The 27,576-nt window shown below is 36.3% G+C and overlaps 1 long non-coding RNA gene across 1 annotated transcript in view; it reads left to right on the forward strand.

Moving 5' to 3' along the window:
- Window positions 1–27,576, forward strand: part of LOC119822647 — a 41,998-nt gene that overhangs the window by 11,485 nt on the left and 2,937 nt on the right. Inside the window, exon 3 of the long non-coding RNA XR_005286823.1 lies at window positions 4,614–4,721. This is a non-coding gene — a long non-coding RNA (uncharacterized LOC119822647). The remainder of the gene's footprint in view (window positions 1–4,613; window positions 4,722–27,576) is intronic.

Below are 27,576 nucleotides of genomic sequence, written 5' to 3' on the forward strand. Positions count from 1 at the left end.
AAATGTGTCATTTCGTGTGAGTCTGCCACTAGAGAAGAGAGGGAGAGCTCACACTGGTGCTGTCATAAGGAGTAAGGCTGCTTCCTTATGGAAAATGATGAAAGGTGTTTCTGTTGTTTGTTTTTATGTCTACGCGTAAGTTTTTTGCTCAAGTGTTTTTTGCATGCATATGCGTGTGCATGCGTGTGAGTGTGTGTATGTTAACAGGGATTTCTTTCCCGAGTAGAGTTAGCAAAAAGCCAAAACTGTAGACGCCCAACTGACCTCATTAAATTTCAAAGGATCATTTAGAAGCTGCAAGGCAGGATACTGCTCCTTCCCGACAGTGTCCCCAGCTATTGTCTGCATAGGCAGATTTGGAAAGGGAGTGGGGGCAAGGCTGGGACGAGATTGCGATTGGGAGGATCAACACAGCAAACGTCATTAGTCTGCTCAGCCACCTTGGCCATGGCAGTGGCATTGATTTCAGTCAAGATGTCAGTGTGCATTGCTGTGACTGTTGCATTAGCTGGGGCGAATGATGACTTATAGGCAGGCTTAATGAGGACCCAGCCAAACCTTCCTCTCCAAGCTGCAGAGGTTAGTCATCGCAGCTGGGTTTACTTTAGGGTAAGTGGTCTATTTGAACTCACGACTACCGATCTTAAACTAAAAGATGGTTATTTCTCAAAAAGTTTGGTGGATTTTCAGTGTAATTATTGTTTACAAAATAAATTTTGATCCAGGCATCAGTAAGAGTGCCACTTAGACACCAATTTCTGTTGCTCATTTTCCAACACGGCACTAAGCCCACGATGCAATTATCTTCCCCAAATGAATCCTGCCTATCGTTTCACTGTGAGGCTTTTCAAGATTTATCTGGTTAGATCATAATACATTGAATAACACTATAGTTCCTAGTTCCTACAGCTCACCATAAACCATAAATCATAAGTCATTTTTCACTCACAGCTTCCAGCTTCTGAGACAGTGTAGAAAGGAAAATCATATTTTACAATCAGTTGATGTTAAGGCTGGAGGAAATGAAGATGTTTATCCAAGGTCACCATCAGGAGCAACTGATTTTCAGTCTGGCATACGTAGGCCTGGACCACACTTACCTTTCATGAGTAGGAGCCTTCTGGTCAAAGGAGTGTTTCTGAAGGGATTCTAGAAACAAACTGAGCAGCCAGTGTTGTGGCGGAGAAGCCACTCAGTTTCACCAGAAGGAAAACCACAACAGCTGGATTTGGGAGCAGAAAGCGCCCATGGTTTATATCTGTGTTAAGCAAAGGTGGAGGTGGCTTTATCTAAGGTCATAAGGGAAACCAGAGAACAGTCTCTCTCCTAATAGCAAACATTAAGTGACTAGTGTATAGAGGTGGACACTATGCTTTCAGGCGTATCTTAATCATCACTACATCACAAACATGTTGATTCTCCTCCGGATAGATGAACACCTGGTACTTAAAGTGTTAACTATCCAGCCTAAACCAAAGCAATATCTATGTAGATATATGAGTCTAAGATGCCTGAATTCTTAGCCAGAGTACTTTTCTACTCTATGAAACATTTCTCCAAAAGGTGTTAGCTATAAATCCTAGTCATTGTAACCATAAAGATTTCTATATTATCTCCACATACTTGTAGATAAGCAATAATTGATAATACATTAAAAATCAAGTTGAAATATATGCAAAGAACACATTTAATTTATAAATTTTAGGCCCTAAAATTTTTTCGCTCCATTTTTCTCTGTAGTTACATCACATGATCATCTAGCCTAGAGGCCATGGGTAACAAAGAGTTGGCAAGGATCGTGAATCACAGTGATTAAGTTCTTTTAAGAGCTTTTGAAAAGAGTTCAGGTTAGAACCTAGACGTGCCAGATCACGATTTCTTCTCAACTCATCCTCCAACGTATGGAATACAAAGAACTTTGCCTTCAAGACAGAATTGACCTGGCCCTGAAAGAGTAACCATAAATTTCTCCTCCCACCCAAATTGTTCCATATTGACACAGCCTCTTGACACTTGTCTATTTTAATACCACAGAGGGAAAACAACAGAACAATGAATAGTTAATGGAAACAAAAATATGTACGTGAAGAAATAACCCGAAAAGTAGTTATCTTCAACTTTGGATAGAAATACATGTGTTTTTAATTGAATTATGAACTTAAGAGGAATTTTCATTTGCTGTTGCTGATTTGCAACTTTTTAAGAAGCTCATTGCGCTTATATGCTATATTTTATACGTAATTTATCATCTTATAAATGCATCTGTGAAATATGAATGTCTATTGGGGATAGGTATTATTTGTTCATGAAAAGGATAAAAAATGAAAGAAAGAATCAGGCCCAATGGTGTGTGAGAGAAGACACTGGCAAGAATAATGTACAAGTGGTCATGGTTCACAGAAAACTGAGCACAATGTTCCTCATCCTTTGCAATCTTTTTAATGGATTCACCATTAGGAAATTAAAGTTAAGAAAGGAATTGATACTTGTAATGTTTTCATTTTTCACTGTTTCTTTTTCAAAATGTCTGAATTTAGGGGCTGAATTTAGTGCCAGTTCAGCCGTTAAGAGCACTGATGGTTCTTCCAGAGGACCTTGGTTCAATTTCCAGCACCACATGGCGTCTGGGACTTCAGTTCTAGGGGACACAGCACTCAAGAACATGCACACACACACACACACACACACACACACACACACACACGCACACACACGCACGCGCATGCTGGCAAAAGCCAAGGCACATAAAATAAAAATTAATTCATTAATTAAAATGTCTTAATTGAAATGCTAACTCTAGAATGTTGAAGGAATTTTAATTCAAGCTTCTTTTCTTCATTAGCAGTAATCCACATTTGTTTGAGAAATAAACGGTATGGTACTCAATATTCACTGTACAAGCTTCTGGAAGAATCAGTGCCAGTTAAGAAGATAAGTTGTCAATCATGGGTAAAGATCTCTGACCTCTTGCTGCTCATCAGGATCACTGAGAAGCAGAGAGGAGTAACACAGACCTTTATCAAGTTTGCTGTCCTGGACACCAATTCCTCTATGTCCCAACTTCTCTAAGCAGATTGCTCAATACTGAGTCTTAACAGTAATTTCCATGTTCTAAAGCTAAAAAGCCACATTAAGAAACTCAGAGACAGAAATTTATAGGCGAACAGGACAATAATGTGTTATTTTAAGGAACTAGAAGAACTTCAAAATGGAAGGCAGCATCTATTGCTGTCTGCAAGCAAGCCCTGCTTAGATGGACAGCTGAAAGCTGTATTTGACCTCAGCCACACAACTAATAATTTTCCATCTGTATGTAGTATTCAGATGTTCTCAGCTTCGGAGTTTCTTAGCACAGCAACTTTAATATGCATTGTACACAGGATTTAGCATAAGTGATTTGTTAGTCCTGCTATGTTTTGATAAAGAAAAGTCATGGCCAATGGATGGAGCATGTGGGATAGTAAGCCGGAAAGACAAAGGGGGAGAATTTGTAAAGATAGGTTTGTTTGAAGATTGTTTCATCTCCTTGTTCTCCTGGTACTGATTTCACTTCACTTTCCTCCATGTAGAGGAAGGCAATGACAAAAATTAATAAGCAAAGTACAGCTTTGCTCAGTAATAATAGTCCAGAACTCTAGGGTTCATCAGGGATAAAGTTGTCTATGGGGCATTATCTGAATAAACCATGGTTTCCACTGGAGTGAATCTCCCTTCATCCTTTATTAAGTATACTTCTATACTTTTAGTTTCGAATATATATTTAAAGAATACAAATTAACAGTGTAGACATTACAAAGCACCAAATTTATCAGAATCAATATCAAAATACAATAATCTATAGTTATTTGGCAAGAATTTAATAAAAAGGTGTTCTATAATTTATTTTTTCACGTTCCAGACTGAAAATATTTTTACATAAAGGTTTATTTGCATATATTCAGGATACAGTAACACCATCCATACATCTGATTAGGTAATGGCTTCTACTACAAATTATTAGTATTATAAAGCCTTTGTAAGCTTTTGCCGTGCATCTTTCAAAGGTTCACTTTCTTTTAATTTTCTGAGGAATCTGAACATCGTTAGTAAAGAATCCATGACTTAAAGTCAGTTCTAGGGTAGTGCTTTTGTTTTTTTCAGTGACGCTTGGCTGTAATCTCAGAAGCCTTAACCAGGAAAAACATTCCCTACAGTAGAAACCAAGTATGTCAGTTCTGTGCTTTGAATTTCCCTCAAAACCATGTTAACTAACGTTGCTCATTGTTAACAGAATCCATTACTCTGTTTCTAGCTTTTATGCTTGAGGTTAATATTATTAAATACTCATAAATTTCAGATGAAAGAAACCACTATAGTTAGTTGATCAGAAGTCCTGAAGTTTGAAGGGTATGATTCACCCATGCAAATGAGAGTTAAAGTAGCCACATTAAACTATGAATATCTTCATTGTATAAGTAGAATTAATGTTCAAACCTTCTAAATAAAAATATGCAACTCAGGTCTCCATGGCTTCCAAAGTCATCTGAAAAATAATATATATTGAATTATTTTCCAGATTGAGAGCTCAGGAAGTTCACTGTATAAGGTTTCTTTGCTTATTTATTTTTTGTCAGATGGGAAGATAATGGTGACCTTGACTTTGAATGATCCCTTTGGCTACAAAAAGAACAAAAATCAATGCAGCTGATTTGGGTTTGGCTACACATAATCCAATTTGGATTGTAAGTACAAATACCTTTCTCATCTGGACAGGGATCAATTTCATCTTTATTCATTTTATAGAGGTACCATTTTCACCTGGATGCTCATTCACTTATTTAAGAAGTCATTTTGAGACTCCACTGCAAGGAGCTACATACAAGAATTACATACTACTTTATGATCAAGGAGCTTACAGTACATAAGAGGGAATAGAATGCATTTTCAAGTGATTATGATTACCTTAGTATAAGGCAACAGTGCAAAGACAGATACCTATCAACTGTCACACTGGTGGGAGAGTCATAGTTAGAAGCTGGCAAATCCCTCCTGAGTGAGATAAAATTTCCTCATCTAGGATCATCTAAGAATGATAACAGGAAAAAAATACTAGTGGCAATACTGCTTCCAGTATTGAGCTTAAAGTTTGGATGCATATTTAAACTTTAGCCAACTGGTTTGTTGCACAGCAGGAAAAGACGTAGGTGAGGTTGGAAAGTGAAGGAAGCCAGAAACAAATGAGAAGAATGATAGTTCTTGCAATGTATCTTAATTTTTAGTGGGTCTCATTGACTTACGTAAATCTTCTGTGATTCATGTTTAAATCCCACAGTCAGTGGACTAGTTCATTGAATATACAAATTGATTAGTTGTCTTGGCATTTACAGATAATGGTCAGTAAAATGGATCAATTTATCTCTTCAAGGTGATTGAAAACATTGGGTATTCATTATGAATACACATGGACAGGGTCAATAATTATCAAATTGTTATAAAAAACAGGAAGTATACCTTATTTTATTTTCTCTGGTGAGCTTTGATTATTATTAAACTGACAAAAATCAGATGTTTCACTTATTTTTTTGTCTATGGCTATTCAGAATGACTTAATAAAACTTGTTATATTTACATGTGGATTTAGAAAAAAATGCCCATACGTTCCATGGATATCAGTTGAATTTTGTGTGATTTGACATCCAAAGTAGACTGAATGTGTAGACAATGTAGGAACATAACAAAACACTTTTATTTTGGTACAAAGACTGACAGTGCTTTGGGGAGGTTAAGTCAGCCAACTCTTACAACATGTTCATTATTCAATTTGATCGCTTTAATTTTTAAGAGGATTATTTCCTGGAATAAAAAGAATTTTGATCATATTTTAACAAATTGACTCTGAATCAATAAATGAAAAATAAGAAACCCTAATCAAAGAAAATTAAATAATGTCAAACAAGTAAAACCTTTTGTATTTAGAAGTTAGGAAGCTTGCACATTAAGTGGCTCCCAAAGAATGAGGAAAAAGTATGTGAAGAGATGATCTCAAAAGAAATTCTTTTCTGGGTCTGATTCAAAAATCAGTGATGTTTTTGAAAGTTAAAAAAGAATTGAAATTGCTTTTACAATTAGAAAACTTTCATGTAATTATGATCATAGACTTAGCATGCAAGCTTTTTGCCATGTTTGTTAATTATTTGTAAAATGGCAATAGATGCTTATTTCAGAAACCTTCTTTTGTTTATTTGTTTTTAGCAACTTTGCCTTTGCTACTGGACAACCAATTGGTATGCTCTTCCCTGTGGTGGACTATTTCTCTTGCTCTTAGCATTCTTTTGTTGCATGTAATTCTTTGTGTAGGGCTGAGGCCTCAAGAACTTTTTCCAGTGAGTCCATTTTGGCATGTCTATTGCTGTTGTCCTTCTTCAGGTCTGGTCTAGTGGTTAAGCTGCCATGCTGGTGAAACTTCATGGATATAGCTTCTGACATTTCTAGGGGGCAAAATATCACAGCAGAGTCTTTGTTTCTCTGGCTCTTAAAATATTTCTGTTCCCTACTTCAGCAATGAGCCCCAGGTCTTAGGTGTAGGAGAAGTGTTACAGGTGCATTGCTTGGAATTTGTTTCTACAATTTGTATTCTATTGGGTTATTGTTTTCTGTAATGATCTTTGTTGCAAAGAGAAGTTTATTTGATGAAGGATGAGGACTATATCTGTGGGTAAAATGACAAATAGTTAGAATGTACATAGGGATTTTATTGGTATAATAGAATGGCGATTGTAAATTCTATTCCAAGATCCATGACTTCATTAGGCCTGGGTGCTTGACTATGTTTCTAGTACTTTTTGAATTAGTCTTATATTCAGTTAGAGAGCTGTTGGTTACCAGCACAGTACAAGAGTCACTGATGTACCCTTAGGGTTATTGTGCCATATTGATAGTTGAAATGGTGAATCTAGAAATTATATACATACAAGTAACATTGTAAAAATGGGTAGTGTGATTTATGTATATATTCATACTATATACATATATGTATATATATATATATAAAATGAGATGTTGTTTTATACTTTATTGCTTTATAACTTTTATAAAAGTATATATGCAATGTGGTATGTACATTTTGATCATTCTATGATGTATGTAAAGTTGTCTATAAACTATTTTCCAGTATTAACAATATTATTTTAATCTAATTAATAATAAAATTAAATTAAAAAGAAACAATATTTGTCTATGTAACTGAAGTAAAAATGATAAAAGTCCATCATTCAGAATTCAGGGTGAGTACTGAGTCAGAGGCCAGGTATTTTACAAGAGAACAGAAGAGATTCTCTTGAGACACAGGGACACACACAAGAACGCAAGGGGGATGAGTCTACAAGCCAAAGGAAACCAACATTTTACCAATAAGCAGAAAATAGCTGTAACATTGAATTAACTAAACATCAAATCACTTGAGTTTACAAGACAGTTTTTAATGACTTTTTTTATTTGGAGAGATAATAAATTTCTGTCAATTTAAGATACCGAGATTTTGGTAGTTGTTATGATAGTACTGGAAAATTAATACAGTAGCAGGGACTTGCTGAGATACTAGCCTTGTAAGCATGGTTTGTGTTTTAGCATATGATAACCTGTGGCATTGTTTCTGATTTCCTTAAGAGTTTACTACCGATTGCTATTAGAATGGATGTGTTCTCCATTACAAGCCCCCAGTGCTTTGCTTAGTTAGTTTTGTTCCCTGAAAATCGTTTGTGTGCCCTTGGCATTGTCATTCTTCTAGGGCAAGGTTTCTGTGAATCCGTGCCTGATCTAGTACAAACCAATCCCACCTGAGACCGAGTCCTACCTGTTCTATTCCTCCCTCCCTACTACGACTCACTGCAGCCTATCTCTCCCATGTACTCTTCGCTTCTTACCCTTGAAAATTTTCTTGTCTTCGAATGTTCAGAAAGCCAACACCTCTTTCATTTATGTCTGGTGTCTCTACCCTTCTATGCCCATTCTTAGCTGTACTTTTGCTCTCCCATAAATTCAGCTAGCAACTATACCTTCCGCGAGCTATTAGTTAGGACTGGATGTTTTTCTTCTCTCTCTTAGGAATATGTCTCCTCTTTTCTATAATGCACTGTGCATTTCAGCATTTCACCTTGCTGATAGCCACTGGAGTTCCACCATTTTTCTGAGTAAACATTTTGTCTTAAATTTCTCTAATAAGATAATTCAAGATTGTCCCTTTCTCTGGTGAGTCCATTCCCATAATTGAATACTTTGAATGTTTTGGCATTTTCCCATCTGAGTGCTTATTAATATTCCTTCTTTGGCCTTTAATAGCTGCTTGTCTTTTATAAGCCCATAAAAGTCTATATTTCTACCCTGAGTTCTGGTTCAGTCTTTCCCAGATTGGTTGTGTTTATTCAAATTGGCATAAAGAATATATTTTTGAAAGTCTTTTGCTTCCCTAGAGGCATTTATGCTATATTGCTTTAGCACTTACAGTAATATCTTTATAAATCCATTGAAATATCTTAGATCCTTTAAAACTTTTGCCCTTAAAAGTCCTCAATTAACTATTATTATATATGCTCAATGTATGATGTCTGAAAGACAATCTATCACATTTTAACAATGCTTTCTTTGAGTTTTCTATGATTGATTAAAAACATTGGGGTGTATATGTGTACTTTGTATACTTGAGCACATTTGAGGTAGTTTGAAAATAAAGAAAAAGGCAAAGGGGATTGAGAAAGAGAAGAGAAATGAAAAGAGGGAGAAACAAATGGAATGGAAAAGAGAGGCAGCAAGTGAAAGAATGTTGCCTTAGGAAACCATTGGAAGAAAAAGTTCATGTTCACCAGCAATAATTATAATAAAAGCTTCAATAGCTAATGCCAGAAAGACTACTCTCGTTTCTTCCTTGGCTCCCAGACACTCCAATTTCACATGCAAAAGCAGTTCTGTCTAACTGTTTGGCAGATTGTTTCAGATGGAATTAAATGTGCACAGCTGGTACCATCTGCTGCAAATTCTTTAATTCTTGTCATCTCTTAAACAGCCTTTGGTTTTGTCTTATTCATAATTCATTTACTGAGGATGAAGAAGACCTATCCGGGTATACACATTGTTTAGTGGATGCATTAGTGGTCTCTGGGTTAGGAAATTTTGCTTCATGTCTGGTTATTAGTGTATGTTCAGTTGAAATAGTTTCATTGAGGACCAGATTGGTCCACGATCTAAGATAACAAGATCCCAGCAAAAGTATTCAAAAAATTTCCCTTGCATGCTGTCTTGTTAATTTCCTAATTGTTTTATAATCAAAGTCTATACTTGGGAACTTTTTTTTTACATTTGTGTCTGTCTGTATGTAAATATGTATGAATACACATGTTTATTGTGTCTTTGAGAGACATATGACATCTTGTCATTATTGGTCTCTCATCTCATACAAACTTTAGAGACTGAATTCATGAAGTACTGTATCAATATTTTTTTCAGACATAATTTACCTAGCCAGTAATGACGTTAGAAGCCTAGGTATTACACATTCATGATAGAAGCGTTGGAGAGATTAGGGATACAAGAGACATACCTAAACTTAATAAGGACAGTTTTCAGCAAGCCTATAGCTAACATCAAATTAAATGAAGACAAATTCAGCAATCATACTAAAATTGGGAGCAAGAAAGTTTGCACATGCTCTCCAAATCTATTCAGTACAGTAACAGTACAGCTGAAGGAGATCAAAAGGATACAATTTGGAAAGAAAGAAGTCAAGGTATCATTAGTTGCAGAGGGTGTAATGGTGTACATAAACAACCACAGAAATTCGACAAGGAAACTCCTGCAGCTGAAAAAGATCTTCAATCATGTGTTTGAATACAAGATTAATTTAAAAAAAGAGAAAAAAAATCAGTAGTCCTCCCATATACAAATGACAGACTGAGAAAGAAACCAGGAAAACAACACCCTTCAAAACAGCTGCAAATAATATAAAATATCTAGGTGTAGCTCTAACCAAGCAAGTGAAAGACCTATATGACAAGAAATTCAAGTCCTTGAAGAAAGAAATGGGAAAAGTTATCAGAAGATGGAAGAATCTCCAATACTCGTGTATCAATAGAATTAACATAGTAAAAATGGTCATTGTCAAAAGTAATCTACAGACTCAATGCAATCCCTACCAAAATTCTATTACAATTCTTAATAAATACTGAGAAAATAATACTCGGCTTCACACGCCTCATTTGAAAAAAGAAAAAAACCCAGGATAGCTGAAGCAATCATGAGCAAAACAAAACAATAAACAAAAAACTTCCAGACTTCCAGAGATATCACCATCCCTAATCTCAAGTTAAACTACAGAGGTATAGCAATAAAAACCACGTGGTATTCACATAAAAAGGATTTGTTGGGCAATAAAATCAAACCAAAGACCATGCCTATACCTATGGACACCTGATTTATTTAAAAAGATGCTAGAAACGCACAATAGAAAAAATAAAGCATCTGTAATAAATGATGCTGGCCTAACTGGGTGCTGCATGTAGAAGAAAGCAAATAGATACATATTTTATCACCCTGTGTAAAACTCAAGTACAAGTAGATCAAAGATCTCAACATAAAACCAGACACGCTGAAACTGATAGAGAATAAAGTGGAAAACAGTTTTAAGTGCATTGGCACAGGAGACAACATCCTAAACAGAACACCAGATGCACAGGCACTAAGATGGATAATTAATAAACGGGATGTCTTGAAACTGAAAAGCTTCTGTAAGGCAAGGGACTCTATTGGGCAAAATAGCAACCTACAGAATAGGAAAAGATTTGATAAACTCCAAGTCTGAAACAGGACTAATATCGAAAATATATAAAGAATTCTAGAAATTAGAAACTAAGAAGCAAAATAATCCAATAAAAATATGTAATATAGATCTAGGGCATTCTGAAATGAGGACTCTCAAATTGGTGAGAAACACTTAAAGAAGTGTTGAATATCGTCAGCCATCAGGAAAATGCAAATCAAAACTACTCTGAGATTACCTCTTACACCTGTCACAATAGCTAAGTTCAAAACACAAGTGCCAGTTCACGCTGGTGAGTATGTGAAGCATGAGAGTGCAAACTTACTCGGCCACAACAGAAATCAATATGGCAGTTCTTCAGAAACAGAATTGATCTGTATCAAGACCAAGCTATACCATGCTTGGGCTTTTACCCAAAGAACACTCTACCATACCTCAAGGACACTTGCTCAGCTATGCTCACAGCAGCTTTATTTGTAATAGTCAGAAACTGGAATTAACCTAGATTTCTCTTAACTAGAGAATAAAGACTGATGAAGAGGGTCTCAGTCCTGCCTCAAAGTGATGTGCTAGACTTTGTTGACTCACCTTACCTTCTGTGAGGAGTGTTTGGGGGCCTGGGTTGAGGAGGTGGAGGGGGTGGGAAGAGGGGAGGGAACAGGAACTGGGATTGGTATGTAAAATTTCAATTAAATAATAATAAAAAAGAAAGAAAGAAAAAGAAAGAAAGGAAGAAAGAAAGAGAGAAAGAAAATGCTGTACATTTACACAATATTATGAAGGGTAGAAGAGAGGGGATGGGGGGATGGGAATAGGAGGGATCAGGGTGGTCAAGTTGTGTAAAGGGCAGAGAGGGAGAGTAATGAAAGAGATATCTTGATAAAGGGGGCTGTTATGGGGTTAGGGGAAAATCTGTTGCCAAAGATACTCCCAGGAACCCACGAAAACACCCCAGCTAAGATTTTTAGCAAGTGGAGAGGGTTCCTGAACTTGCCTTCACTTCTAATCAGATTAGTGACTACCTAAATGTCATATTAGAGCTTTCATCCAGTACCAAGCACTGGACCTTACTTTGGGAGTGCAGTTGAAGAGAGGGAGATGGGAGGATGGGAGCAAGGGGGTTCAAAATAATGACAGAGAAACCCATAGAGACAGTGACCAGAGTTTGTGTGATATCATAGACTCTCCACCGACAACTAGGGAGCCTGCATAGGACCAACCTAGACCCTCTGCATCTGGGTGACAGTTGTGTAGCTTGGTCTTTTGTAAAGCTTCTAGCAGTGGGACTAGGAGTAGGACCTGTCCCTGGTGCATGAGCTGACTCTGTAACCTCTTCCCTATCCTGGGATGCCTTGCCCAGCCTTAATGCAAGGGGGAGGAGCTTAGCGCTGCCTCAACTTGTTAGGCAGGCTTTGTGGAATCCCCTGGGAGGTCTTACCCTTCCTTAATGGAGACAGAGTAGTGGATGGGGTAGGGTGGGCAGAAGGAGGTTGTGGAAGGGAACAGGAAGAAAAGAGGGAGAGAAAACTGTGGGTGGTATTTAAAATAAATTAGTCAATTAATTAATTAATTAAAAACAATTACATAATAAAATTCGCAGGTAAAAGTACAAAACTAGAAACAAATCATCCTGGGTGAGTTAACTCATGCCAAGTAAGAAAAACATGGTAGGTAGTAGTCACTTAAAAGAGGACTTTAGCTGTTAAGTAAATTATAATCCCGATACAGTCCACAGACCTAGGAAGGCTAAGTGACATAAAGGACTCAAGGGAGGATGTGCGGATCTCCCTGGAAAGAGAAATACAAGAGATCTTGAGGTGGAATGGTGTGGATGGGGATGAGAACAGGAGGGATCAGGCTAGGGAGGGTGGGACTGAAGGAAAGAGAGTGCTGCAAGAGACAACTAGAGTTTGGTCATATTTGGGGGAGCAATGTGGAAACCTAGTGCAATGGAAACTTCCGGGAACCTAGGAGAGTGACCCTCCAGAGTTATGGAGGATTAGAAGCCTGAACTGACCAGCTTCTGCAACCAGGCATGGCTTCCAGTGGTAGGACTGGCACGCCAACCTGGCCATGAAACCTTCGACTTCAACCTGTCTTGCCTGAAAATATGTCTTAGGGCAATGATTGTGCAAACCAGAGCACTCTACGACACCAAAAGAACATGGCCTAAAGAATTGATGAAACAGGGCTCATAGGAGTTACAGAGATTAAAATGACAGTCATGGAGACTGCATGCGAATTCAAGTATGTTGTGGTTGTTTAGCTTGGGATTTTTGTAGGACTCCTAACAGCGAGAGTCAGAGTGCCAGTTCTTTTGACACTTTTACTCCTGCTGGGTTGCATCCTCCAGCCTTGACACAAGGGTTGTGCCTAGACATATGGCAGCTAAATGGCAGTATACAAAATACAAGGCAAAAGTCCATCCCTTGACGCTGGACAAGTCAACCCAACAGGAGAAAAAGAGTCCCAAGAGCAGACAAATGAGTCAGAGATATGCCAGTTCCCACTGTTGGGAGTCCCAGAAAAACATCAGGCTAAAGCTGTAATACATATAGTGAAGACCTGGTGCAGACTCACCCAGCCTCGTGCTTGCTGTTTCCGTCTAGTCTCTGTGAGGTGAGCTTATGTGAGCTCTGCTGTGTTGACTCAGTGGAACTTGTTTTTGTGGTGCTCTCCATCCCCTTTGACTCCTACAATCTTTCTTCCAGCCTCTTCTATGTGGTTCCCTGATCTCCCAGGGGAGGAAACCCTGTCTACTCTTATTTTCATTCCTGAATCATAACAGGCAGAGTGTCATTTTTTTAATTAATCTTCACAGACTAATCCAGTATTTTGCAATATTAAGCGGTGCACAGCATCTGATAATTTATTGAATGAATAGAAAGTCTGAACTATGATGAACATTTTAAGAAAGATTTTTAGTGGATAAACACAGAGGCTCTAAGATGTCTACAAAGGGTGTTTATATCCGTTTATTTTAGTATTGTCAGACTTCTTGCTGTCTGTTTTCCCTTTCTTGCCACTTTATAGACATTGTTCAAATGACTGGCTTTTCCTCTCTTCTGACATTTGCCTAATCTTCCAGCTGTGGGATTCTTTAAATTCAGGGTGTCTCACTTAAATACAGAACAAAATATAGGACGCCTTGGTTGATGAGAAAATGTGCAATTTCAGAGTATTTGTGCAAACAGAAATGTCTGCAAGAGCTGCACAGAAGAACAAGTTTTCTGGAATTATGGTACACATGCTGGGTGGTTTCTTGTTTATAGCAGGTCAAGATGTCTCTTGGCCATTCTGCAAAATACTGTAGGCTATAGAACAGTATCCTATTTTTTCTGTCAGATTGAGATTTTATTATATAGAGTTCCAGTAGTACTGAAAAGTTTTCTTTCTAGAAATAATTACATTTTTTTAATACCATGAGTAGGTAGACTAAGAGTTTAGGTCCATACAAAATGAGTTGGTGAATACATTCTCTTATACCCAGGCTACACCCAGAACTCCCCAATTCAGAAGAAGAAGCAATGACTCCTTATTTTAATATTTGTTTTCCTTTATAGGAACAGTTAGATGAGTGTACAACATCTCCAGGATTTCCCTTTCCAAGAAAATCATAAGATACCCTTAGGCACCAAGTTCTTCATAGGGAAACTTCCACGAAACACTAATGCTGGAGAAACATATGTGGAGAAGTATTAAACTTAAGGAAATACACCTGCTGTTTAATTAACCATACCGTGGATATAAAACATTTCTTAACAAAAATGATAAAATTGTAACTTAGCATGCTGTCAGAATATCTGGAACAGTTTTAATTAGCCGAGATATTCGTTGCTGGGTGAGTTGGGGTACAAAGGAGCATAGGAAAAGAATTTGTCTTAAAATTGTTGATAAGGAAGTGAAGCTTCTGTCAAATTAAGTCCTTGTGAATCAATGGTTTGACTTTCCTTATGGGACTTGCATGTAGAAGAATCTAGGTGTTGATTGTCAGTCTCCAAATACCTAGCACAGCAAAGCGTTTAGACACCTGTGAACATTTAGCTCCCCTCTTCCCTTTCTGAATAAAACCATTTTTATTTCAACTGTGGCATATAATCAGAATATTTTGAAATTTACATCTATTAGAATTGTTTCAATATATTAATTTACTAAAAAATTAGAGAATGTAGAACTCTTAAAAGTTCATTGAATTTCATTGCATTTTAATCACTGAATTTAAATGCTGCTCACTTGGATGATGCTGTCAGTCCTTCTGTATTCTTTATAGATAATGAATGCAGCCTTCACACAACAGCTTCTCAGTGTTGAATATGCACCATGCTAAAAAAACCAATGATTTTATAGGGCATAATTTTGAAAAAACTGTTTTGAATAAAAGATTTTTTCAAGATTTTGAGCATATCCTGTATCAAGTATCAATCAAAATATTATTTTACCATACAGTTATTATGAAAACAACTTTTTTTCAAAACATGCACATGATTCTTATATTAAAATTCTCCTGAGAACAACACTGGAGATAAAATGACAGTATCTTTAAATATATAATCTTAGGATAATAATTACAATTTAAGTATCCATCCTATTAGTGTACGAATTTCAGTTCTGTGTACCAGTTAAAAATCTTTGCTCTGATAGAAATATGAAATCCACCCTATTAATCAAAATGAGTTTTGTTTATTTACTAATAATTGCCTTTATATTATGTATAGTCAATAATATGGAATTTTTATCATTTAGATAGTTTATAGTTCTATATTATATATAGCATAGGAAAACAGTAAAAATAAAAAGATGCAATTTGTTTTCTTTAAAACAGTTTAACAAAAATATGCTCTCAACTATCTGTAATAAATAACTTAAATACAAGAAGAACAAAAATGTAAATCAATCTGGTGCTAGCCTGGAACTTTCATTACAACTGTCAAAATTGCATCCTACTTGAAGGTGCTATAATGCTGACAGATTAGAAAAACACCATGAAACTTACCCAGCTGTGAATCTTGTGAGCTACAGTAATAACTGACCTGACAGGACATATCCTCTGGTTTAACAGTGGCATGACCATCATTGGTGTAACCAAACACTTTCCAAGTAGACTTAAATCCTGTTCCTCAAGATGAAACCTATATCTGGCATCATTTTGGGAGCAATAATTTTTTATATAAAATGTCATATGCCCTAAGGGAGGAACTAATACTGTGATCATCTTAAATGTCATAGTATTAAACCAATTTCTAACGACTTATCATTATACCCAGAGATTAATGCAGCTCTCAAACCTCATCAGAGGAAATATAAAGTTTCTATTTTTGGTAGACGGTAATTAGCACAGAGAATCATAATTAGGCAAAGTGCAAAGAAAGGACTGCAGAATACTTAGCCTCAAATCCAGAATCTCTATCACACTCCTTCCTATATGTGCTCAGAGATCACTGTAGAAAAAGGGATGGTAAGTGTATTACAGTCAGAAGTGACAGATTAATACAAAGGAACAAAGACAAATAGAATAAAAGACACAAACCTGGTAGCTAAAGAGGCATGGTAGACTTGGAAAGTATAGTGGAGGGGGCGAATATGATCAAAACTCATTGTACAAACTTAACAAAGAAATAATATAAAAATAATAAAAAGAATATAAACAAGGATATCAGCTTTGAAATATATAAAGCATATGTATTCATCAAGCATATACACATAAAATGTCTTTAAAATAATTTATTTTATTTTTAATTCTATATGACATAATTATGAACATATGCATACTTATTTATGTATTTATATATTTTGTAAGATATATACTATTTATAGAACATAAAATCATGTGTATGTGCACACTTATGTGAGTACAGGGGCTCCCAGAGGCTAGAATATGCTATTAGATCCCCTGGACAAGATACATACAGTTGTGAGCAACTATGTGGGTGTTGCGAATTAAACTCAGGTCTTCTCTGTAGTAGCTACCTTTTATAACTGAGTCATCTGTCTAGCACAGACTGGACAAAAACTTCTGACTCTACATCTTCAACACATCTTTGAAACATGTTCCCATACATCAATCTACTTTCACATATGTAGAGATTTAAATGAATTTTCCAATCTAATGCAAATAGACTACCAGAAGTTTATTACTAATATAGATGAGTTATGATATGGTGGAAAGCCTACACTTCCATATACCAGCAAAGCAATGAAAATTGCTGCATTTTTCTAAAATGTTTATAATATTTAGCAAACTCATATGCAAACTTATAAAATTTTTGTGCAATTCTGAATTCTGTATCAACTTGGGCGGTCAATGTCAGTCATGTACTACATTCAGAAAAGCCTCTACCTCAACAATTTCTCTATACTTGAAAGGTGACAATTTTTTTTTTATCATTAGTGACCTAAGTGTGGTTATAGGAAGATACGCCAAAGCTTTTGCTGAGAGAAACATAAACTGAACAAGGAAAAGAGCAGTAGCCATGCTAATGTGGATGGAGAAATCCCAAGAGGTCTCATTCCAGAAGGAAGGAGTACAGGCTCCTAAGGAATACTGAGATGAGAATAAATGTTCTTCCCCAGAGAAGGCCAATTCCTTATCCAACCAAATGGTCAGCCCTGCAAACACATGAACAATTGACATTATACAGAGTTAGCATGTTGCACTTACATATTTAGGTATTTATAGGATCTATAAATGTGTTTTTATGTATGTATTATGTATGGAACAACATAATAAATAGCAAATAAAAAGTTGAGTTGAGTTCATTAATTGAAAGAGAGTAAGAGGAGCACATGGAGGATTTAGAGGGAGGAAATGGAAGGGATATTAAGCAATTATACTATAATCTCCAAGACCTAAACAACAACAAAAACAAGAATGGAAGAAAAGAAAAAAATAAATAAGTGTAAAGGATGAATTAGTCTTGTTCTTCCATAGTACAGAAGGTAATTATTGGTTATAACAATATGTGATACCTTTGAAACAACCAGAAAATTATGAAGTTATCAGTGTGTAAAAATTATTAACATTTGAAGAACTGAAAATTGTTATTTCCTTGATTTAATTAGTACACATTTCTTATTTGGATTGTATTGTCATGTCATAGGTTAAAAATATGCAGTTATATTTCAGCATAAAAATTCTAAATCATATAATGAGGATAAAAAAGGAGGAATACCTTTGTTAAAATAGGCCCCAAAGTGATGCCCACTTTGCCTAGCCTGTAAGGATGAAGATGTTGTTGTGTACAAGCCAGAAAGAGGGTCTTGCCACACACAGAACCCTTTGCCATATTTACCTGGAACATCTGGAACTGAGAGAAAGCAATTCATGAGTTTATAAGCTAATTAAATTGTATATTGTTACTTATAGCAATGTGAATGGGCTGGAGAAGCATAGTCATTTAAATTTTTTAGGATCTCAATCTTAATTCTCAGTAGAAAAGGTATTAAGACTTTCTTTAATGCTTAACACTTTCTTTAAGGGAAGAATATTCAAGTATAGCAACATAGAAAAAATTGTTACTAAGGTAATGCTCATTTCTAAAATTTATTTTTAAATTTAAAAAGTGTATTATAGGGGGCTGGAGAGATGGCTCACAGGTTAAGAGCATTGCCTGCTCTTCCAAAGGTCCTGAGTTCAATTCCCAGCAACCACATGGTGGCTCACAACCATCTGCAATGAGGTCTGGTGCCCTCTTCTGGCCTTCAGGCATACACACAGACAGAATATTGTATCCATAATAAATAAATAAATATTTTAAAAAAAAATAAAAAAAGTGTATTATATTTATTATGATTCATTTATTTTGCCTCATATTTAACATCAAATTAAATAATTTTTTTTAGTGTTCTCTGAGTTATTTAGTGTACTCAAATGTTTGTAGATGTGGATTACTTTGCGGATAACACAGTTTTCATTATGGTAAGTCATGTGTGTCTATGATTTTATATTTAGCCACCTATTTTTATTGAAATGTTCATGAAGACTGCTAAAATGCCACAGATGTGTTTTTCCTCATGTTTAAAGATTTCCAATTATGGAACATTTACCCTTTACATAATAAATCAGGATGTTGCCAGCTACCAATGTTGGTAGTATTTATTTTTATTTAATTAGAAATGACTTCCAGATTGTGATACAAATAATAAGAGAAAAATATGTTATAGGGTAGTTCACTAGACTAATTAAATTTATATAACAATGTTTACATAAAATAAAAATTAGAAAAAGATTATCTTCATTGTTGACAGGCTATTTCTCAAAAGCCATTTTTTTGCCTGAATTTATATATCTCCACAAAAAAATCTAAACCTCACCATCAGATCATGATGATGAACATGGCTGACAAATATTTATTGTTGTAGAAACATTTACAGAGGAACTTCATTTGAAAATTAGCTTTATAATCAAGACTTTTAGATGACATCTCTGTATTTCTGTAAACTATGAGTGTTTCTGTGAAAATACCAAAATACAAGAAATGAAAAAACCATAAATATGTAACTATTAAATGTATATAAACAAATGTAAATAAAAATACTGTAAAAGTTCAGAATTTTTGCCTTACTTGAAAATGTGGTCTATTCATGGATATACCCTAAGCAAATAATTATATGCTGAGTTTTGAATGTTTCCTTCATTTACTTAAATATTAATTTCTTCATGCACGTTTTGCCATTTGCTAAGTGACCCACAGTGTCCTCTCTCTCTTTCTCCCCATTCTTTAAATTTTTCTAGACAACTGTAGCTGTAATGCTTTGGTGAATTCCACGCACTTAAGTTCTGTACTATATTTAGGATAGCTAGAACCGTAAATCCAGCACGGCTGCGCTAATTCACAAACTTACGACTCCAGATACATGCGTTTCTTTGCATCCCCTGCTTTTCTTCATGTTTTCCTTCTAACAATTAATACCGACAGCTACGGCTTTATTACTACTCTCACCTATCCACCCAAATCACTTAGTACACAATGAATGCCTTTCAGCTTCCATGTGCTGCAAAGGGACACAACTTATAAATCATTTCCTTCCAAATGATGTTTTCAATCTTATGTGAGAATCTAGATAGCCAGAGTCAGTTTTATCAATGATTTAATAATAGAAATATCCAGGAGCAATATGATAGCATATGACAGTGCCAGGAGCTCCTAATTGATAGAAGGGAGGAGGCAAAGATGATTGACGGGAAAGCAAAGCTGGCCTCCTGCGGAAGGTGGTGGCAGAAAAGGAGCAAGTCCAATCCCCTAGTATCACCCCAGCTTTAGAGCAGACCAATATAATCTGAGTTGCCAAGCAGCTGGGAACAAACAAGCAGCCCCCTCCAACAACAGATCGCCTTCCCCTTGCTATAGTTGACAATCTGGATGCTTCTTTATGTTTGTAGTGTTTTCTACTCTTATCTTTGATGGTGGATTTAGTCTCTATGTGTTTTCTCTAATAAAGTATTTCAGTTTGCTTCTTCATGCTGACTTGCACATATCCTGGTAACTATGTATAGGCAGACTTTCCATTTTAGTTAGGCTATTAAAATATATTTCTTTGAAATTTCTTTATGCTTGCTGGTGTATGAAACTGCACACTACATGAAACTTTAAGCAGTTGTCATCTTTACCAGAACCTGTGGTCTTTCCTAACATCTACACACTGGCTAGAACTGTGTGTACTGTAAGACTGCTGTTGGGACGTATTATCCAGTTGAGCAGAAGAAAATTTTGCTCCCAGCTAAGCCTTTTTAGAGAAAAGATTGACCTGCCATTAATATTGACTCCTTTTGATAAAAATATGTTGTTGCATCAAATTTTCCTATATTTCTTCATGTTGTTCCAATATCTTTTAACATAATATATGGTGTTCTTATAATAATATATACTGCTAATTTTCTTCATGATATTTATTATAAGTTATGAATGAAGTGAAATAAATAACCTTATTCAACATTTCTTCCTGTTGTTGAGAAAGATTGTAAATTTCAGTTAAAGTCAAAGAGATGGAAATCTAAATTTTCATTGTTTTCATTTGGAGATTTAGCACGCTCAAAGGATCCGTGTAGGCACCAAATTTTACAGTAAACATTTCATCTTTCAATCTTTTTGCACTGCAGAAATCTGAGATATTTTATTTGATTAAATATTGCTGTAAGTTGTGTTGTGTGACATCATTTCTGAAAATGTGTGAACAAACATTTATTTATCACAGATAGGAAAACAATAACAGCTAAATGAAATAATAACGCCAAAGGTCAGGTTGGTGGAATAATCAGTTTTATTGGGGTTATTCACAGGTGTATGAATGATGTTTACTTATAGAGGGACACAATGACGGCTGCAACTTTTAAAGCCCACCCCAGGATGGATGACACTTCATGAAATCTGAAACCCTTGAGTTGACTATACAGTCTTCTCTCAACCACAAGGCAACCCGAGCTAACTTTTGAAGCCTAAAGGCTCTGCAACATAATTCCTCCAAGGATCCAAATTTCCTAATCTTTCCCAAATCATTTTACCAGTTGGGGTCCAAGCATTCAATTATATGAGTCTGTAGGGATCATTATTATTCAAATCACTACTCGTAGGAATATTAAGCTTTGAACCTGGGATTATTCAGTTCACAACTTGCCACTTTTTCATTCAAGGAGATAGTAAAACAAACAAAAAACAAACCAAAACAACAACACAAACACAGAAGACAATAGAAATAGACTAGACTAGACTAGACTAGAATGGGATACATTCCTGGTCATTCAAGCACTGTCAGGTATGGGCTCCCGCAATTCAGTGGGCTTCAAGTTAAATCAGACATGGTCGACCACTCCTACAATTTGTGCTTCATCATTGCACCAGCACAAGACAGATTTTTAGGACAAAGGCTTTGTGACTGGGTTCGTGTCCGCATTTCTCTTTTGGTACCCTTCAGAGTACCTTCCTGCACTAAAGATATTGGAAGGATAAAACAAGGACCAGCTCAATCTCTTCAGCTTCAACAAGCTGTGTGAATATTATCTGGTAATTTGGCCCTGCCATCAGATTTTGATAAGAGTAAATCTCGCCATTACTATGTTTAACTATGTCTTTTGGATCCCTAATCTCTTCAGAACTTTTTCAGAAAGGTGAATGGATTTTGGAAAAGGCCTTTTGGGCATCTAGTGGGATGTTCATCTGGGCTTTATTCTCTTTCAGTTTGTTTATGTGGGGGATTGCGTTTACTCAGTTTAGTATATTGAACCAACCCTGCATCTCTCGGGTGAAGTCTACTTGATCATGGTGGATAATCTCTTTGATAGGTTCTTGGATCCAGTTTGCAACTATTTTATTGAGCATTTACACATCTATGTTCATAAGTGAACTTGGTCTGTAATTCTCTTTCTTTGTTGAGTCCTTGTGTAGTTTGGGTATCAGGGAAACTGTGGCCTCATGAAATAAATCGGGCAATGTTCCTTCTGTTTCTATTTTGTGAAATAATTTAGGTAGAATTCTGAGCTAAAGCCATCTGTCCCTGGACTGTTTTTGGTTGGGAGATCTGTTCCATTTCACTAGTTGTTACATGTTTACTTAAAGTTTATCTAATCTGTATTTAAGTGGTAAGTGGCACATATTAAGAAAATTATTCACTTCTTTTAGACTATCCAATTTTGTAGAGTACAGATTTTTAAAATATTTCCAAACGATTCTCTGGATTTTCAGAATATATGCTATTATGCCCCCCCCCTTTTTTTTTTCTCATGGTTTATTTTTTTTTATATTTAAAAATTTCCATCTCCTTCCCTCCTCCTCCTCCCTCCCTCCCCTCCTTCTCCCCCTTCTCTCCCCTCCTTCTCCCCCTTCCCTCCCCTCCCCTCCACCCATACCTCCCCTCCCTCCCTCTCAAGGCCAAGGAGCCATCAGGGTTCCCCACTCTATGCTAAGACCAAGGTCCTCCCAACTCCCCCCAGGTCCAGGAAGGTGATCGACCAAGCTGAGAAGGCTCCCACAGAGCCCGTCCATGAAGAACAATCAGAGCCCAGAGCCATTGTCCTTTGCTTCTCAGTCAGCCCCCGCTGTTGGCCACATTCAGAGAGACGGGTTTGGTCGCATGATCCATCACTCCCATTCCAACTGGAGTTGGTGATCTCCCATTAGTTCTGTCCCACCGTCTCCATGAGTGAACGCACCCCTCTCGTTCCTGACTTTCTCCCTCATGTTCTCGCTCCTTCTGCTCCTCATCGGGACCTTGGGAGCTCAGTCCAGTGCTCCAATGTGGGGCTCAGTCACCTTCCCCATCTGTCGCCAGCTGGAGGTTCCCTCACGGTCCTGACTTTCTTTCTCATGTTCTCTCTCCTTCTGCTCCTCATCAGGACCTTGGGAGCTCAGTCCGGTGCTCCAAGGTAGGGCTCTGTCATTTTCTTCATCTATCGTCAGGTGGAGGTTCTATGGTGATATGCAAGAAATTCATCAGTATGGCTATAGGAACTGGCCTTTTCAAGAGCTGGGGGAGCTCGGAGGAATGGGGTGCTTGGGATATAGGAAGGGTGGATATGAGAGCAGGGAAGCATATATCTTAATTTAAGGAGCTACCTGAGGGTTGTCAAGAGACTTGACCCTAGAGGGGTTCCCAGGTTTCCAGGGAGACGCCCCCAGTTAGTTCCTTGGGCAGCTGAGGAGAGGGAGCCTGAAAATGCCCCCTTTTTTGATTAAGATTTTGTTGAATTGGATATTCTCTCTCCATCTTTTATTTAGTTTTGATACGGGTTTATCATCTTGATTTTCTCAAAAAAAAAGCACATCATTGATTCTTTGAATTGTTCTCTTGTTTTTTTTTTAATTCTTTTCTCCCGCTACCTACCCACCCAAATAATAAACAAAAACCAACACAACAACAAACCCACTCTAACCAAGAAAACAACCTAAAAGCACCAAACTATAAGCGAATAAAAGAAAAAGTGTGGAATTCATTATATGTTGGTCAACTACTCCTGAATATGAGGCCTGCCTTGGATCAAGTGTCCCTCTATTAGAGAATTTTTCCTCTCACAGCAGGTATAAAAGACAGTTCAATTGTTTCCCTTTCCCTTAGTGCCTAGGTTTTCATTTATTGACTTAAAGAGATAATGAAATAAAATATAGTATGATCAAAAAAAAGCTATCACATCAAAGATGGATAAGACAAATCAACAGAAGGAAAATAGCCCACGAGAAGCTATAAAAATGAAGCATACTCAGGAATCCTGTAAAAACATTAAACTAGAAGCCATAGAGGACTAGATGAGGAGGCACGCAGGCCCCTGCATGCTGCTTCAGTGTCTATGGTTTTCAGGAGCTTTGTCAGTCAGCCTTTTCCCCTCCATCTCTTTGGCTCTTACACTCGGCCTCCTTTACCAAGGGGTTCAATTGAGCTCTAAGGAGTGGAATTTATTTTTTCCTTTCCCTTTTCCTTTTCTTTTTTTTTTTTAGAAAAACAAACTATCTTTTTTTTAAATCATTTTACATACCAATCCCAGTTCCCACTCCTTCCCCTCCTCCCATTCTCTCTACCTTCCAAGGGGAGAAATTTAATGAAGACAACCCTACTAAGCCTGAGCTTTCCAAGGTCTTTCCCTCTGCATAATGTTGGACCATGGATCTGTGTACTGGCTCTGATCTGCTGCAGGAGGAAGCTTCTCTGATGATAGCTGAACAAGACACTGATTGAGTATAGCATAATATCATTAGAAGTCATTTCAAGGCTATAATATTACCTTTTTTTAGACCAGTATTACTTGGTTTTACCTTAGGTTCCTGGAATATTTAGTCTCAGGTTTTCGGTCACCCAAAAACCTTACATATGAGCAAGGAAATTGAATTTGTCTATCATCTCTCTACCTCTTTATTTCTCTGTCTATTCCTACTCATCTGCTTATGTATGTATGTATGTATGTATGTATGTGTGTGTATGTATGTATGTATGTATGTATCTATGTATCCATCTATCTATCTAATATCTATGAAGCATCAATCTATTAACCTATTGATTTATCTTTTCCTTGAACCTTCTGAGGATTGAGTCTAGGGTTTATGTATGATAGACAAGCATTCTGCCTCGTAGTTGTGTTCTCCTAGGCTTTTCCCATTAATCTCTGTTAAGATTCTATTAATTTGATAAAAAACCAAGACCAAAATAAACTTGGGAAGAAATGATTTATTTCAACTTATATTTCCACATCAAATTCCATCACTGAGGAAAGTCAAGACAAAAATGCAAGGAAGGCAGGAACCTGGAGGCAGAAGCTTGTGTGCAATTCATAGAGGTTGCTGCTTACGGGTTTACTCTTCCTAGCTTGCTCAGATTGTTTTCCTATAGCACACAGAACCACCAGCCTGGGGAATAGGGCACTACCCATCATGAACTGGGCCCTCCCACATCAATCACCAATCAAGGAAGTGTATCATAAACTTGCCCTTTGGCCATGCTAGTGTGCATTTTTTTTAATTGATGGTCCACCTCCTGAAATGACTTTAGCTTGCTTCAAATTGACATAACTCTAAAAAGCGAAGTCTCAAACATTGTTTGCATGAATGTGAGGCTTGACATGTCATTCAATAGGAAAGGAATTAAATGAATACAATAATCTATAATTATAATGACTATGAAACAGGAGCTTTATTCACTGAAGTTTTAGAAAAATTAATTCCATTTTTAACCATAAGTTATTTTTTAAAAATATATTTTCTCAAAATTACATGCAATGACAAAGCAGGTTAAAGGAATAACACATGGTTAGGAAGACATGAAAGTTTTGTTCTTGTACTCATATTGTTTTATTCTTGCAGTTACATTGGCAATTTCGAGTGAATTTATAAAAAAGTAATAAAACTTTAAGCTAAAACTGTTTTCATAAATTTATTGATTGTTTCTTTGAAGAATAATCAAATTAACCATCTAGTTTATGTTTTGTCTAAAATAAATGGCCTTATTTGTCTTTTATTTTCTTCAACATCATTCGCAGTAGACATTTTGATATCTTTTTATGTACAAACTACCACATTGGTGGTTGCTGAATATCCCACTGGTGTTGCCACAGCCTCCTAATGGCACTGAGAACCCAATGTTAGTACTTCTCATAGCTTTCTCTTCAGGCATTTCAGCTTTAGATCAATTATGAGTTTTTGATATGAGATTTATGTCATTTGAGGACATCAAATTGTTACACCAGCAGGATTTATTAAAAGTAATTTTATTATCCTTTCGTACAGATATATTTTCCCTTTTTAACGTTTTTTTGAAGTTTTCTTAATGAATGCTGTATTGATACAACTGTCCTCTATACACTCTGTTCCCAACTCCCACTATGTCCCATCCACTCTTTCACGACATCATGACCTTTTAGTCTTTGTTTCCCTGATATACAAACACAGACACAGACTAACACAGTAAAACCTGCTGAGTTCACTGCCTTTGAAAGGCTGATTCCAATTGGCTAGTCCTAATTGGGCTCTCTCTCTCTCTCTCTCTCTCTCTCTCTCTCTCTCTCTCTCTCTCTCTCTCAACATCAAATGAACTCAAACATTAAATTCTTCTTTTAAGGGGGGCATTCAAGTCAGGGTTTTTCTGGGTAGCCTTGGCTATCCAAAGACTTATTTAGTAAATGAGGCTGGACTCAAACAAAACGAGATCTCATATGCCAAACGGTGGTGGTGCATGCCTTTAATCTCAGCACTCAGGAAGCAGAAGCAGGTGGATCTCTGTGAGTTTGAGGCCAGCCTTGTCTAAAAGAGCTAGTTCCAGGCCAAGCTCCAAAGCTACAGAGAAACCCATTCTCAAACATATGAGTATATTACTCATATATATGTATATATGCATATATATGAGTAATTTTTCTTGTTTTTTATTCTTTGAGCAATACTCAAATATTGTAGAATTCAAGAATACTATTCCTAAATACTGTAATCACAATAATTTAGGAAATAAGGGAAAATAAATCTGACTATTTCTAAAGCACAGCAAATAATTAAAGCCTCATGTTGGAAGTAAGAGAACACAGAAATGCTTCAGTAACACAAAGCCTGAAACTGCATCTAAATTTTTGTTTATTTTCCTATGTCAATTTTATCACTTAACATCTATCATGGTGACATCAGTATTTAGTTCAAATGCTGAACGTTTTCATAATATAAATGTAAAATTATTTTCCTCTCACTTTTGAAAATTAAATTGTTGGAAAATACAGCAAAATGAATTTCTGGGATTACTAAATATTTTGGAATTAAAGTCCAAAGATTAGTGATAGCTGATATCCACTTTCTATGAACTGATGTTTTACAAGTTCAATTCAGACGTGATATTAATAAATCTGCTTCACAATTATGCTTCATTTAGCGATATTTCAGTGTCATTTTAATTGTATCTTTATGTCACTTTGAGTCATTTCCACAGACTTAAGTATGCATATAAAAGCTTGAACTATTCAGCAAATTATTTTTATGAAAAGATCAGCTGCAGATGTCTAACATTTTTCATGAATTAAAGCTTGTCATATCTTCATGCATAATTTTAGAGAAAAGGTACATGAAATCATTGTTTTGGGGGAAAGGGCAAAAATAAATTGGATTTGCCAAATTTCAAAAATTCAGATGTCTTTGTCTCTTTCTGTTCACGGTGAGCAAGATTTCTGCACAGCAGTGGAAAGGATTGCAAAAAAGTCCCCTATGGTTTAGTTTTGACAGACTTGCTCCCTTCCCTGTCTGGCGCATTAAAATATCAAAGCTCTTGTTTTGTTTGTAAATTAGCCTGCCATCCATTCGGAAGATTTTCTAATATAAATAGCTTTGTATTGTCACTCTTGG

Source organism: Arvicola amphibius, chromosome 9 (genome assembly GCF_903992535.2).
Source record: "Arvicola amphibius chromosome 9, mArvAmp1.2, whole genome shotgun sequence".
Classification (NCBI taxonomy): Eukaryota; Metazoa; Chordata; class Mammalia; order Rodentia; family Cricetidae; genus Arvicola; species Arvicola amphibius.